At 44.3% G+C, this 15,203-nt stretch overlaps 1 long non-coding RNA gene across 1 annotated transcript; it reads left to right on the top strand.

The window, feature by feature from the left end:
• The first annotated feature begins 462 nt into the window (after positions 1 to 462).
• LOC110473876 (uncharacterized) lies at positions 463 to 14,333 on the top strand. The gene is made up of 3 exons (XR_002465982.2): positions 463 to 556; positions 10,276 to 10,369; positions 14,218 to 14,333. It is a non-coding gene; the product is annotated as an uncharacterized LOC110473876 (long non-coding RNA).
• The last annotated feature ends 870 nt before the right edge of the window (positions 14,334 to 15,203 follow it).

The following is a 15,203-nucleotide window of genomic DNA, read 5'->3' as shown; positions in this document are numbered from 1 at the left end:
ATTGGCAAACAAGCACAATAATTTTGCAAAAGAAAAAAAGTCCTCCCAAAGAAGGAGAATTTTGCTGACAAGGTGTTAAGAGATGAAATATCTGCTTTTATTTCATTCTGTTCTCTAAAGGGATTTAGAATTTTGCTGTGTAGCTCTTTCATACCAAAGTAACTCTGAAAGTAAATCCAGTTCCTCTGCCAACATACTTTTTAAAGGGGTAACACAACTCTATTTTCAGCACTTCATCTTGTTTGAAATTTGTTGGGTTTTTCTGGCCTAAAGTGAGAGTGAGTGCTTTGGGTTCTTTTTGGGTTTGGGTAAAAATAGTGGTAACATGCTTAAATCCTGCATAAGTCAACCATGGACAGATGTTTCTAACATCAGGTTGTGTGTGATTTCTTCCAGGATCAGAAGAGAGATCCCACAAAGGTTCCTTAATGCTGCTTGGAGGCTGATCTCTGCCCTCATCCCTCCTTTCCAGAGCCACAGTCAGTAGGCAGTGCTGGGGACAACCTACTCTCCCTTGCTCCTGCTCCAACAGGATCACTGGGACCAGGTTTTTAAGGTATGTTATGGCAAAGATAAACAACAGTTTTAAGATTGCTCGTCTGGCCTTTCAGTAGGTCTGGAATGGGAACAGAAAATGGTTTTGACCCATATTCCTCCTGGATTGTCACCATTCAGAGTCTGTCCTGCAGGTATGAGTGTCTCTTTCACAGAGTGGGTGAAAAGAGTGAAGGAAAAGGATGTTTTGTGTGTTCAGCTTGTGTCAGCATTGAAGCACTTCTAGCTGTTCTGCCACCAAGGCATGCTGAGTAGGGACACCTCACAAGGCAATGGAAGGGCTGTATTTTATGACCTGAATGCAAAACCCGTATTAGTTTAAACCTGCTCCTAGTACCATGTGTCTAATGCCAAATTATCTCTTTCATGTGGTTTTTGTATTACATGCTAACCTCAGATTGCTTTCATGTGTTCAACTTTCATGAGTTCAAGAGTTTTGCAGGAAGAGCAGCAAAATGTGTTTTTGTCAATCTCTTTAGTTTTGGGGCCAAGCTGGGTTTCCAGTGGGCAATTGGAAGAGCACTGACTGCCTGGAGGAGAAGGAGTCAGCAACCTGTGTGGTGCAGTCAGGTGTGAGTGCCTGTGCATGGAAGTGACTGTAGAGGATCCCATTTGGGAAGAGCTGTAACAGTGCAGTGCAAAGGCTGGAACAACCCAGTGACAAGCAGACTGGGATGGGCTGGGAAGTAACCCTACAGAGTCCTTATTTTCTTAAGTATACATATTCCTAGAGATGTAGACATGAGTGAATAAATGATAGACCTCTCATGGCTTGTGCTGAGCAATGCTGTGCCACAGCAGGGGGCTGGACTGACAGCTTTAGGGCTGCTGGGCTCATTTCTTGCTTGCCTGTATAAGCCTTAATCTGATTTTTAAACTAGAACTAGTTTTAGATGCCTTGGGAAATATTTAGTGGCTTCCACATTTGGTTATTGAGATAGGGCTGGTACCAGCATGGCAATAGTCATGGGGACTTCATGCTTGTTGTGGTGTCATGTGGATTTCCTGCCTTTAAAGCCAAGAATCCACTGCCCCTAATTCTGCCCAAGCACGGAGGCTGCCCTGTGGCTGGGCAGTGCAGGGGTTACAGCCAGGCTCAGGAAAGGAGCAGAGGCGTGCCAGCATGCCAGGGATGCTTCTCCTAGACTGCCCGTGGCCAAGGGCTGTCACTGTGATGGATGCCATAGAGTGGGCTGGCAGACAACATCTTCCTTAGGGACTGTCTCTTCTTCTGCATAAAAAAGCCCCAAACCTCCCCATTCGCAGCACCTGCTTTGCTCTTCCATGCCACAAGTCCTCCCTGGAGGAAGAGGGACAGCTCCTTCTGTGTCTTCCTGAGTGGGGTGATCTCAGCATGACTCACTTGCAGCAGGATGTGGACCCTGTTTCTTTGGAAGCAGCTGCACAGCTCAGCACGTCCCTGACACAGCTTCTGGAACAGGGCAGGGCACCTTCCAAACCGAAGCATTTGAGGGCAAGGCTTGAGCACGCTCTAATTTTGTGAATGGCTCTCAACCGAGAGTGGGATGTAATGACCAGAAAAGGGTGGGGATATTGTAGATCCATTTCCCTCATTCTTGGTGTCCAGTTAGTACCTTAAAACAGTTAACTTGTGAGCCTGCAGGGAAAACCACAGGAGCAGTGAGCTCTCTATTACAGATATTGGCTCTAACACAAAGGAAGATACCGGTTCATTGATCACCTCGTGGCCTTGGGTCATGTCTCATTAGCATTTCTTAATGGCTGAGGATTATTCCTGAAATGTTCATTGGAGTCCCAGCCTTCTTGGTCCTGCTTCAGTCGTCTTCTTTGTTCCTCATTTTGAATGTATCTCAGGAGTTATCAAATACCTCCTAGACCAACACCTTCCTTTCCTCACAGAAAGGTCTACCCTCCCCTTGAGTAATTGGAAAACACTACCCAAAGCCATTTGCTTGGGCTGAGTGACATGCTGGGCAGTTAATGAACCAGCACAGCTGTGTCCAAGCATCCCAGCAATGAACACAGGCTAAAATAGAAGCCACAAGCGGGAAACATGCAAACCCTTCCTGTGCCAGAGACAAAATCCAGGGAATGCTGGGCTGGATTGCTGGATTTTCACGCCTCTCACTAAATAAATCCCAGTCTGCAGTCCACCCGTCCGTCTGCTCTGTCCGAGTTGGTGGCTCCTTAAATGCTTCATGGAGGCATTTCCAGCAGGGCATCTTCCAGTACCAGGAGAAACACTCAGGCAACACCTTTAGGGTAGGCACGTATTTAGGCTGGTTTTTTGAAAGGTTGGTTTGCTGCTAGCAAATGACGCATCACAGAGTTTAAATGATCAGCTTGCCCAGTTTTTACCTCACAAAGATTTTGTTACAGTTAATCCTTTCTTGATTGTCCCTGAATCCTGTTCCAAGTAACTTCTATGATACATCTAAAGTCTGTTTAAAAGAAAGGGTGGAGTACTTGTCCCTCTTCTTTCAGCAAAGAAACAAATCCAGGCCAGTCAAAAGGTTTCAGATAATATTGGATGATTCTCAATATATGAAGATATATGGGTTGCTTAATGATCCAAATGTGGTGAGTGGAAGAAATTTGTCTAGCTTTTAATCAACACTTTTGCAATGCTGGATGCAGAAGTGGGAGCAGTAGTTTCTATGTAGCCAGTTCTCATAATTTTATTGTGAATTTTGCACTGTAATGCTATTAAAAAAAAAAAAAAGGGAAGAAAATGTGTTAATATCTAAGAAGTTGAGTTCTCATAAAAAGCAACCAACCAAGCAACCCCCCCAGCCAATCCATAATGTATTTCTAGCCCTTACACTTATGTAGAATATGACCCATGTACACCCTAAACCTCACCAAATCTTACAGTTTCTGAGTCAAGCCCTGTACACTCATATTCCACTTTGCATTTAACTTTTTGTGGTGTTGGCTTTTCTGCAGTTGTAAGTCAAGGGCTGCCCTGAAGCAGTGATTTGATCTCCCTTGCCTGAGCTTGCCTCACAAAAGCCTATCAGTAATAAATATTATCCCAAGTGACTGTGGTATAAGTAATGGCATTCCTTGCCCAAAGATCACCCCTCTAAAATCACTCTCTGTTCATGTTTGGAAGGAACTGTTGGGGAGAAAGGTGCAAATGACTCTTGCCTCTGCTCCTAATGTCAGATACAGATCACCTGGACACCAAGAACAAGACAGACCCAGCAGGACCCAAGCAATCTCTAGTTCCTGGTGTCTGCCCCTGTTTTTCTAGTGAAGCCCATGTCTGAGGCTGTGCTCAAACTGCCCTCTCCTCCCTTTTCTATGAGGAAGTACATGGTGCCTTCCTCTGCTTTGGCATGGCAGCCCAGACCAGCTGTGCACAGACGTGCACCTTCCCAGAAGCAGGCCAAGCTTACTCTAAGCAAGGACTGATGCTTTGGGCCTGAGCTTGGCCAGCAGCCACCAACAGGGAGAGATGTGAAAGACATCAGACCGTGCATTTAAGGCCTCCATGGCTTGAAACACCCCTGGTGTCACCAGTGCCATCACTCCAGCATTGTCCTGGAGAGCTCCCACGCAGTACCTTGGGATAAGCCCAGGGGCTCCCTCCTTAACTGCCCGTGGGAGGTGAGTGTCACTGGTGATCCTACGAGGAAAGTATGAGTCTCCTTTTTTTAGTGCTCCTGCTTTCTTCCTTCTTGTGTTTGCAAATACAAGGGGTAGAGGGGTGGGAGGATTTGGAAATGCATTGCTTCATCTGTATTTTTAATTAAGCGCTTTGCATTTAAGGCTTTGCTGTAAAATGGGATAGATTTCTTCAATAATAATTACACTGGGGAAAAACAGCTTCATCTGAGTTGCATAAGACTTGCTTTATCCAGGCATGTGGTCTTATTAGAACTTAAATGTGATTATCCAGGGAAGACCAGAAGCTTTTGTTTAGTGATAAGAAGGGTCAAAAAAAAAAAAAATTAAAGGCAGCACAAGCCATAAACCCCTCTCTGAAGGCTGTTTGGTTCCACCACAGTACACTAGTGATTCTCCCTGGAATCAGCATATGGTTCCCTTATCTTGTGGTGGGGAGATAGACAGTCCCTGGGGAAAACAGTAAACTGCCTGAGTCTTTGAGTCAAGGAATGGAAAACACAGAGTGTGATTTTCAGAGTCCCTGTCCCTAATCCATCCTTAAATATTCCCATAGTTCTATGCAGTTTGAATTAACTTAATTATGTGATAGATTTACAGTTTAACATTTCAGATATAATTACCTCTTATTATCGAAAACAAAGGAGACACGTGCCAGTCTGAAAGAGTAAAGACATAGCCCCAAGGAAAGGGATTATTAGTTTATCTTGTCTTTTCCCCTCACACATGCACATGCAGATATTTCTGCACAAGTCCCTCTATACCTACTTGTCAGAGCATTCCTTGTTCCTTGGCTTCCAGGGCTGCTCTTTCTTCATGCACCTGGGAAGAGGCTGAAAAGTCCTTTGATTGATTAAGTTCATGGTCATCATCATAGGCTTGGGTTCCAACAGAGGTCCAGCTATTTGAATTTGATATACGTGGCAAGACTAAAATAAGCTGTTCAACAGTGCTTACCAGGGTTTGGACAACTGGAAACCTACTGAGCATCAGGCAAGAGCACCAGGGCACTCACTGAAATCACTGTACCTGGTTCATAAAGTGTAAAATTATTCATCTGAATGCTGGCTGTGTGAGGCACTGATTCTCATTTGTTAAATCCTCTCTTTGGAGTCCTTTTTGCATTTAGGACAGGCAATGTGGCTGCAGGATCTTCCATACCTTGCTTATTCTCTCACTTGAAATACTGTGAGTTACTGTTGGGACCTGACTGTTGAAGGAATTTACTGCCAATGGAAGCAGGGCTGAACTCCCAATTTTGTTTGCATTTAGATATTTTTATGAAAACTTTTCACTTACTACTATCCAGTCAAACCATTTGAGTCCACTCCTAAATATCAACATAATGACTAATGCCCTTTGCTGCAAGTGGACATCACTAATATTGGACCACGAGTATTGAAAATTAATTTTAAAAAAGTAAAAGGTACCTTTTAAGGTAACCAGTGCTGGTACAACTGAGAGATACTGAGACAGGGGGCAGTGAGGTGTGTTTGTGTGTAGGTAGACACATAGCTTTGGAGAATGACACTGAAGAATTATCTCCATTACAGCAGGGTGGTACCATTTTTCATATCAGCCTCATTCATCTCTCAGCATCCTGTGCCAGGAATAAAAGGTTGTGATGATCAGTGACACAGAAACAGCTACCTGATGGTCTTGTTGTGTACACACCAGGGATGTTGCCCTGGAGACCATGTGGCAGCAAGGGCAGTGTTCCTGTTTTCATCCAGATGCTGGGAGTTGCTTGGAGAAGTTCATCCATCAGGGAGGTTAATTGGGAGCTTCATCAGCACTGGCCCTCCTTGCCATGTGGCTTCTTGCTGCCTCTGCAGAGCTCCTAGAGGGGAACAACACAGTTACCAAAATACCCCAGGAGCAGAGGAGAGCTGGGCTTTGGGCACTGTTTTTTTGCTTGCAGCCACGTGTGGCTGTGCAAGTCATCCAGGAGTGAGGCCACTAAATACTCATGGGTGCCTAAGCCTCTTCTGGCTGTTTGCAGCCCTCTGCCCTGCTTGCCAAGGTGGTGTCAGAGGGCTGCCTTGGCACAGCATGTGGTCCTCCAACAGGGATTAATCCCACTGAATGTGGACATGGCAACGCCTACACCTGAGCTGTCTAGACACCCCTTCTAACAAGCAAAAAGCAAGAGGTGTGGCTAGGGGCTGAGTCATTTTAACTTGACAGCCCAAACAAGCCTGGCTAATCTGCCCTAAAAAGATGCCTGTTTTTTTCCAGCAGCTGCAACATGAGCCCAGAGTGCTCAGGTTGGATGGAGATCCTGCACTGTAAGGCAAGCTGAATCCCTCTCCCTGGTTTTGTGTTGGCTGTGGCCATGTAAAGCATCAACAGATGAGAAAGCTGATTTTGTTCTGTACTGGTCTCTGTGTTTTCCAGGTTTTCTGCTGTTTCTGGGGTTGTAAAAGGAACATCTAGCTATACAGTCAGTGTCACATCTTGAATTTTTATATATCCCTCTTCATATTATAAGGAAGTGTACACCTGGAGGTGCCCCTCAGTGTGGTCAGTGCAACCAGCTGGGCACAGTGCTGAGCAAAGATTGTATATCCTTTCTCTAGGGAGTCAGACCATACTGAGAGCTGCCATCAGACACAAAATCCCCAAATATCTTGGTGTCTCCTTTGCCCAAGCATGAGATCATTACTGTTGTGTGGGGGTAAGTTGGGTTCCTTAGTGAAGAAATGCCCACACCACCAGGCTTCAAAAAAGAGGGGAGATTCTAAGTGACTTTCAAGTGTGTAGCTGGGATTCTGCTAGCTGTTCTCCAGTACTGGGCTGCTTCCAGATCCTAGTGACAAGCACAGCATTCAGCAGGAGCTCTAGCACCCAGTCCATCAGAGCAGTGTGTATAAATCAGAAGATGAATGCAAGGAGTCAGCAAGGGTGAGGAGCTGACTTTAGGAGTATGTTTGCGTCTGAAACCTGCCCACTGTCTGAGATGTTCAGCCATTTTCTGAGCTTCTTACCATTCTGTTGTGTTCTTTCTTTCCATCAAGTTTGTATAAAGAACAAGCCTTTGGGGTAGAACTTTTCTGCCTTTGACACTCCCAACTCATTCTTACATGTTTATATTTGTTGTTGTTATTGAGTAACCAGTAATAAATAATGTTTTGGTCAAGACTCTTAAAATGGGTCAGTGAACCTCAAAGCGACTCTGAGTCGTATGTACCATGAGAGCAATTCCTCCTGATTTAGAAATAGGTGAAGCACTGACATCCTAGAACATTTTAGAGTGAGACCAAACAACCAAAAATTTGTGCTCTATTGTATTTAGGGGGATGTAGCATTCCCTAACAGAATGGGACGCCTGCACGCCTGGATGTAGGCAAATTAACAAAGTCTTGAATAGTCTAAAAGAAAATACCTCCTCCATCCAAAAAATGTGGGTTAGAAAGGAGACTTTTGCCTTGTGCCTCCTGCTGAAGTTTAAAGTTGTTCAAGCAACTTCTTTCTACAGAGAAAGTGTTTCTCTAAGTGGCAGAAGAAAAATATTGTGGAGAAAAAAAAGAAACATAGCTCTAGAATTCCAAAAATACTGTCTCCTTTCAAAGTAAGATTTATATGCAAGAAGACAATCTCTCTTACAGAGTTTTTCCTGTCACTTGGAGTCCACTCACTGGAAACAAGCATACAGTTTAAAAATACATTGGAAGATCAGCTTGGACACAGAGAAAGGAATGACCTGTAGTCCTAAGAAACAGAGAAGCTTTTCAGTAGCTTGAGGCTTGGAACAAGAGTCTAAAAGTTATGTAACACCAGTAAAATTTGGGGCATTCTTGTTACCTAAAAAATAACCATTCTTGGCTTCTCACATTAATATCTCTGCTTAGGGATTACGTTAACTGTTTTGTGGGGAGGCTGGATGGAAATCTGCAGCTGTGGTGGTGAGTTTTCTTCAATGTATAAAGGGTCAGGATGAATGAGTGGTTGGGTTATTTGAGGGCTGGTGTGCCTGAGCCCTCTTTGTCTGGGATCCAGACAAGCCTTCCTGTTGAGAAACACTGTCCTACTTCTTCAGTGCAAGGCAAACAACAGAACAGCTCCTGCTCTAGCAGGACAGTGGAAGCAGTAAAATGTTTCCAGTTAATGCTACAAGCATGGAGTGGCTTCTGGAATTATCAAAGCAGAGGTAACACACCTCCTTTCTTGCTCTCCATGGTTTTATTAAGATAGTTTTGGTTCTTGGCAAAATTCTAAGAGATGTTGTATCAGCCTTTTGCAAGGAAAAGGTTGGATGCCCATATGCACCTCTGAGGTGGAAACAATGGGTACCACTAGCTCTATTCAAGGACACAACTTCATTTTCAGCATGAGTGGAAAGTATGTGGGAATGCATATATATATATATTTTTCATCTTTGGAACAGGATAGAGCAAGGATTTGTTTGTCATGTGATATGGCAGCCCAGCAGTGCCTGGCAATGACTTTGATGCTTTGGTGAGCTGGTCAATTCTCAGCCGTGCTCTGAGGAGCCCTCTGCTGAGTCCCTTAGCAAGCACTGTCTAGGAAACGGGGAAAGAGGTACAGAAGATGTTTTGTTACACCTTTGATAACTCGTGTCTGTAAATTGAGCTGCTTTTTGGAACTGTGTCCAGGTTGCCATGGGGCTGCTTGAGAAACCCCAAAATCCCCAGTGTCCCTTTGTTCCACCACAGATGTCCTACACAGAGGCAAAACCAGATGAATCTGCCTTCAGTTGCTTTTGATTTTATTCTTCCTTTTGTTTTTATTCTTTATGATATTCAAACAGCACAATCTTTTTGTCTCCTGTCCCTTATACAGCCTTGTGACCATTTAAAGGGGCCCACAGACTGTCCATATAAAGGCATGTGTGTACATGGAGCCTGTCTGCTGTACTGATGATTAGATGGGCTATTACATGTACATTTAATAATTGTATCACATGCCTAGTTTTCTCTGTGTGAAAAGCACAAAGGTACCTATCAGCAGATATAAATGCCTACTAAAAGGCTGTGATGTGGTAGAAGGGCTCTTAGCAGGAGATGTGTGGGAAGTAATCTTTGTTATGGCTGTACCAACCTTAACTAGCCCAACTGTGATGATCCCAAGCTGAAGAAACCTTTGTACCACACAGTATTTTCCAGTTAATTATATATATTTGTGCATCTGGGTGTGTGTGTGTGTGGACAAGTGAGATCATCCATTCCTGTGAGAGTTTTATTTATCCTATCCAGAACATTTTTCCTCTCACTAGCTCCTTTCCAGGAGCTCAACAACAACAATAGGGCCAAGGGCCTTCTGTCTCCTCTGCTGTCTGCAGTCCAGTGTCTGCACTGGGGTGTGGGTTCTCCAAGTCAGCTCCAAGGACTGCCCCAGCTTGAGTCTGCTGCATTTCCAAGCACAGATAATATGGGATGTTTCCAGGCCAGTCTGGCTGCTGGCTGGGCTCTTGACAGAACTAGGAAATGGGAACAAGAAAAACAAATACTTTTTTTTTTTTTTTTAAGTTTGTATGTGTTTGGATATAAGAGAATAATGACAGAGAAAAACTAGATTTTGAGCCATTTGGCATCCCTTAGTGATGTGCAATCAAGGGTCTAGCTCATCTTTAATTCAAACAGGTTTGTTCTAAAGTTGTATTTGAAAAATTCTATTTTAGTACTTGCTTAGAAGTCTAGGAGTTAGTTTTGGTTGATTTTTATAAGGTGGGTTGGTCTGTGTAGGGTTTTTTCTTTTTGAAAATGGCACTATTATTTTCTCCTTCCCGTATTTTCTTGGATCAGAAGGTTCACTGAGATGCCAAACTATGGCTGGCTACAGCTCCAGCACATCTTGTAACAAGGCAGGCCGTGACATGCCAGAGTGGTGGAGCGTGGTATGTACAGTCCAGGAAAGATGTGACAGATTAACACTGCTGATAATGTTCACCACTCCGGATCTTCTACTAAAATCCCCTTCTTCCAGGTAGTTTAACTCTTGAGACACTGGTACAAGGAGCACCTGAAGAAATCAGATGCCTACAGACACCAACCATCAGAACAATATTTCTTTAGTGTAGAGCTGGGCAAGAGTAGAAATGTGAGTTACCTTTCCCATCATTTCTACCCAGTTTCTTTGTGATTTCAGGCACTGGCTGGGATCTGCATTCTGTCCCTGCTTCCACAAGGAGTATGAGGAACACTGAGCAGCACCACCACAGCTTGTTTCTCCTCAACATAAGGTATGACAGACCCAAACTACATCCCTCTGCCCTTGGTCAGAAAGGGCATCCATAGTCCTCCCACTCTTCCCATTCACCATCTCCCCCTTTTCACACCCAGAAAACACGAAGTGTTGTGCAATGCCTGTAAAGCTTACATAGTATAGGCCAGGCCTTGAAAAGGTACTTTAGTTCTGTCTTGGTTTGGGGGATATAAACAGGGATTTGGGGATATAATGTTTATAATTTTGCTTTGGGTAAGGTGCCATTTACCAGTGAGATTGTACAGCCCTGACTTACGGGCCAGTCTACAAGGGAAGGAGGCAAGCTGGAATATGGGATCATGAGCTCTTTACCTGCAAGAAGAGGCTCGTGCAGGGGTGTTATTGCTGAGTATAATACACCCTTCCAAAGGAAGCTGCACTTTTGTCTAATGAAGCCTTTACCTGAGAGGTAATGAAAGCTGATTGCTGTACTCCTCAGGCTGATGTCTTCTTTTGGAGTATCTTTTACTCCTCAAATGCTGATAATATCAATCTGGATTGAAGGAGAGACTGTAGGGATGGTCTGAATATCAGGATTACTCACCAGCCCTACAGGACTGATCTTCCTCCTGCTCACCTGAGCAGTAGCAGGGCTCTCTTGGTGAAGCTCCATTCCTGTTTTTACAAGAGGAGGTATAAGCAGTTTCCAAAATCTGAATAGGAAATACACTTACAGCTCTCCCTTCTTTAAAATAACTAATGGAAGGAAAGGGGAAGGAAAGGGGAAGGAAAGGGGAAGGAAAGGGGAAGGAAAGGGGAAGGGAAGGGGAAGGGGAAGGGGAAGGGAAAGGGAAAGGGAAAGGGAAGGGAAAGGAAAGGAAAGGAAAGGAAAGGAAAGGAAAGGAAAGGAAAGGAAAGGAAAGGAAAGGAAAGGAAAGGAAAGGAAAGGAAAGGAAAGGAAAGGAAAGGAAAGGAAAGGAAAGGAAAGGAAAGGAAAGGAAAGGAAAGGAAAGGAAAGGAAAGGAAAGGAAAGGAAAGGAAAGGAAAGGAAAGGAAAGGAAAGGAAAGGAAAGGAAAGATCATTACTGTGCTGAAAATAAAAATCTCCAGGATATCCTGGACTTGGGTTAGAAAGACAGTGTTTCTTCACCTAGCATTGGACAGACTCAGGCCAGGCTCTAGGGTGAATCCTTCATTTGGGATAGAAGCCCTGTTTCATCAGGAACAAACTCCACAAATAAGTTTCACAAATCATAAATGAAACTCTATGAACTTTGCCTGGCACAATCCCAGAATGGAAAGGAATGGACAGATTACCTGAAGCAGTCTGAAATCAGATAACTGTGTATTTCTGGAAAAGAAAGGAGAGAAGAAAACACTTGTTAGTTTGTCATTTTTCCCAGCCTTGTCAATAGAGGCACTGGTATAAGGAAACTAGACCCCTGTTTGTTATTTGAAAGAATTTATTAATATATGCATATATATATTTGTTCTTATGAAAAAGAATCTTCATATTGGTCCAGCCCTTTCTATTCACCTTCTTAATTATCTGATTGTGTAATTTCTATGGCATTGGCTGTTACACATAGTGCATCCATCCTTGCATCTGTGCTGGAGAGCAAAGTTAATAAAAGATAAGATCAGTTATTGCACAGATTTACTGCACCTTATCTATTCTGTGGCTGCACCCAGCCACACTCATGCCCTCAGCCTGCAGCCTTCAAAAGGCAGCCTGTGCCATGTTCAGCAAGGACTTAAACTCCTTCTCTGGTCCCAGGACAAGAGCTGGAAAAAGGGAAGTTACCTTATTCTAAGTGGTGTGCTCTAAAATTCCACCCTTGCTCACCTTGTGGTAACTTGCTCATGTAGTCATGGCCTTAAGGCTTTTCTTTAGTATCCATGGCCACGACATCTAAGCATTTTTATGGTACAGCACACACTAAACATTAATTTCAAATTATTGAGAGTATTTTCATGACTCAACAACTTTCTAATGACTATGTACCTTGTTAAAATCTTGCAGCTCTTTAATAACAAAGTTTTCCCTGATCCCTTGGCATTCAAGCATTCTGTACAACTAAAAAAGAAATGCATAGCTGAGGTGGGTTTTTAGGACACTCGATTTAAAGTGAGCCCAAGGCAGGAAAGGACTCTTTGAACATCTCCAGAGTGGACACTCCCAGAGCTGTCTGTGTACAGTTTGAATTAATTATTCTCTTCATGGAATTCATACAAAGTGTCCCTCAGGCTCTTTTTGACTGCCTTGCTACCCTTTTGTGATAATCCCTTGCTATCCACTGGGCTTTCTGTGGTCCTAAACTTAACATACAAAGCCATTTTTATCTAGGGGCTAGGGTGTGAATAAATGCTGGGAATGTCTCTCAACATGACTTTGTGAGCCTTTCTCCAACTTGATTAGAAATGCTCAAACTTTCTTGCAAGCTGCCTTTTAGCATCCTCCTTTGATATAGCTGCAGTCAGAAGGATTTCTTCTGCTATGGGTCACTCAAAACTGCAAGCAGCCAGGAGAAAAAGGGAAGCTTGGAGGCAGACTGGAGGCTTAGGAGATGGATCCTCTGGTCTCAATTCTTCAGTGCACCACATAAAATGACCTTGAACAAGTCTCCTTGCCACCCTTGGGTAATGCAGGTGTGACAGAGCCATGCTGTCTGCCTTTGCTGGGCTCAGCTAAACCCCTTTAGCTGGGGTTTCAAGAGCACCTCAGGGAGATGGGTTCCCAGCCCGCCACTAATTTTAAATGGGGACACATGTGCCTCTAGGGTTCTTGAAAAACACAGCCCTTAATGCTTTATGGAAAGGGTATAAAGGGCCCGAAGGAGGATTTTGTTTGCATCATTAGTCCTTTGGATGGAGGAAATTCAGTGAATCATTGCAAAGATGCTCTGCAACAAGGCCCACAACCTCCTGTCTTTAATGACCATCAGCAGAGAGCACACAGCACAACTGCTTTGTATCCAAATGCCACTTCAGTCAGGCAGCAGCAGCTTACCTGCTTTGCAAGAGCCTCAGTGAGCTCCTCCTGGCAGCTAGGCTGCTTCTGAGAATCTGAAAGGTGTGCAACTCTAGTTGTTTCATCATTTAAACATCAATTGAGAAACTTCTTCTAGACTTACAAAAGAAAAAAAATAACCAACCAAAACAAAACTACAACCAAAACAACCAAAACAAAAGCCAAGCACCAAAGCCAATAAACCAATGTAACCAGCTTAGGACCCAGCCACACCAGAACTGCTGTTTGGGGTGAGTCAGGTATGTGTCCTTGGGCACTGCCAGCTGTGCTCCAGCTGTGCTGGAGACCACACTGCAGCTTTTCTGGCTCAGGTCTCAATATTGCCTTGTAGATGCCTGATTCAAGGCTTGCACAGGGATCCTACAGAGACCCACCACAAGCTAGACTAGGATAAATTCTGGCTTAGAGGCAACATCAGCTATCTTGTGAGAGGGACAAAACACTTCTAAGCAGCAGCAGCACTACCACTGCACAGAACCCTGCATGAATTCAGTGGGCCCTGCTGTGACAAAGAAATGATGGTCTCAGATGTTCTGGGCCCATGAGAGCTGTGGCTGGTCAATTTGGGTCACAGGTAACATGACCAGCATTCTGTCAGGCCATCATCCTTCTTATTTCAATGTAAACACTTCCCACCTGTCCCAAATATGCATGCCATTCTCCAAGACTCTCCAGCATTGCTCACATTGGCAGAACTTTATGCTCCCTGCTCCCGCTCCCTGCGCCGCATCTGTTCCCATCACAGCTGTGGCCACCCTGTTCTGGCTGCTGACACCCTGCCCCCCTCCCTTCCCCTCCAAACCACCTCCCCTTCCAAGATCAAAATACTCTGTTTTTATTTATTTACCCTGCAGCTGTCAGTGTTGTGTCTGGATCACTGCACTGCAATGTGGATGGATACAGGACACACGATATGTGGAAAATCCTTAAAACTGCAGTCCTGGTAGTAACCGACATATATACTATCAACAAATATATCCCCTGGCCCCCTGCACATTTGAAACAACAGGTCCAGGCGACGGAACAAATGACGTTGGAGGCTGGTACGAGATCCTGGCCCAAAGCAGAGCTGCATTTGCCCGTGGTCAGAGAGAAGAGTCAGGGCTGGAGGTATTGGCTATCCCAGGGCTGCCCACCCCAATGGTTTTTGGGTACTGTACAGAAATACACAAGGCAGAGATGTGGCTCTGAGATATCAGTGCTTTGTTTTCTGTCTGCCCCACATGCTGCTTTTTGAGACGAAAGGAAACACTCTCTAATGTCTCAAGGTAGAAGATGCTGTTGAGGAACAGGAAGCATCTGGGATGGTGTATGGTGGCAGTGAAAGGTGGAGCCTGGAATGAGTTTGATTTTCTTCTGTTTACTGATTTCCATCTCATTATCCAGACACTGGCTTTGGAGGTGAAGCCTCAGCCAAGTTCAGCCACCATTCCTTATAAAGACCGGCTGGTACATAGGCTCACCAGTGGCCTCTCACTCCTGCATCAGTGCTTAGGAAATTAAGTTAACATTCCAACAAACTTCAGCTAGCAGGGTACCCAACACCCTGCAGCCCTGTATCCAGAATATTCACTTGATTGCTTTGGAGTCTGTTGTGTCCTCATGGCCACTGGGAACCAGGGATAGATCAACTGGCTCAGGGTTATTGTATGTCAGCAACAATTGATTTTTCATTATGTTAGATACCATTTTACAGCCAACCATTCTGTAACCTCTACTCCACCAAAATGGAAATGCTGTCTAAAAAACAGCTGTAGTTTGCCCACTGCATAAAGATGCTTACCTGAGTTTCAGCTTCAGCATACTCAGGGCTGTGGTTTCCTGTGAATGAGGAGCTGGT

Source organism: Lonchura striata, chromosome 10 (assembly GCF_046129695.1).
Source record: "Lonchura striata isolate bLonStr1 chromosome 10, bLonStr1.mat, whole genome shotgun sequence".
Lineage (NCBI taxonomy): Eukaryota > Metazoa > Chordata > Aves > Passeriformes > Estrildidae > Lonchura > Lonchura striata.
The sequence above is the reverse complement of the archived record's forward strand: the minus strand, read 5'-3'. Positions and strand labels throughout refer to the sequence as shown.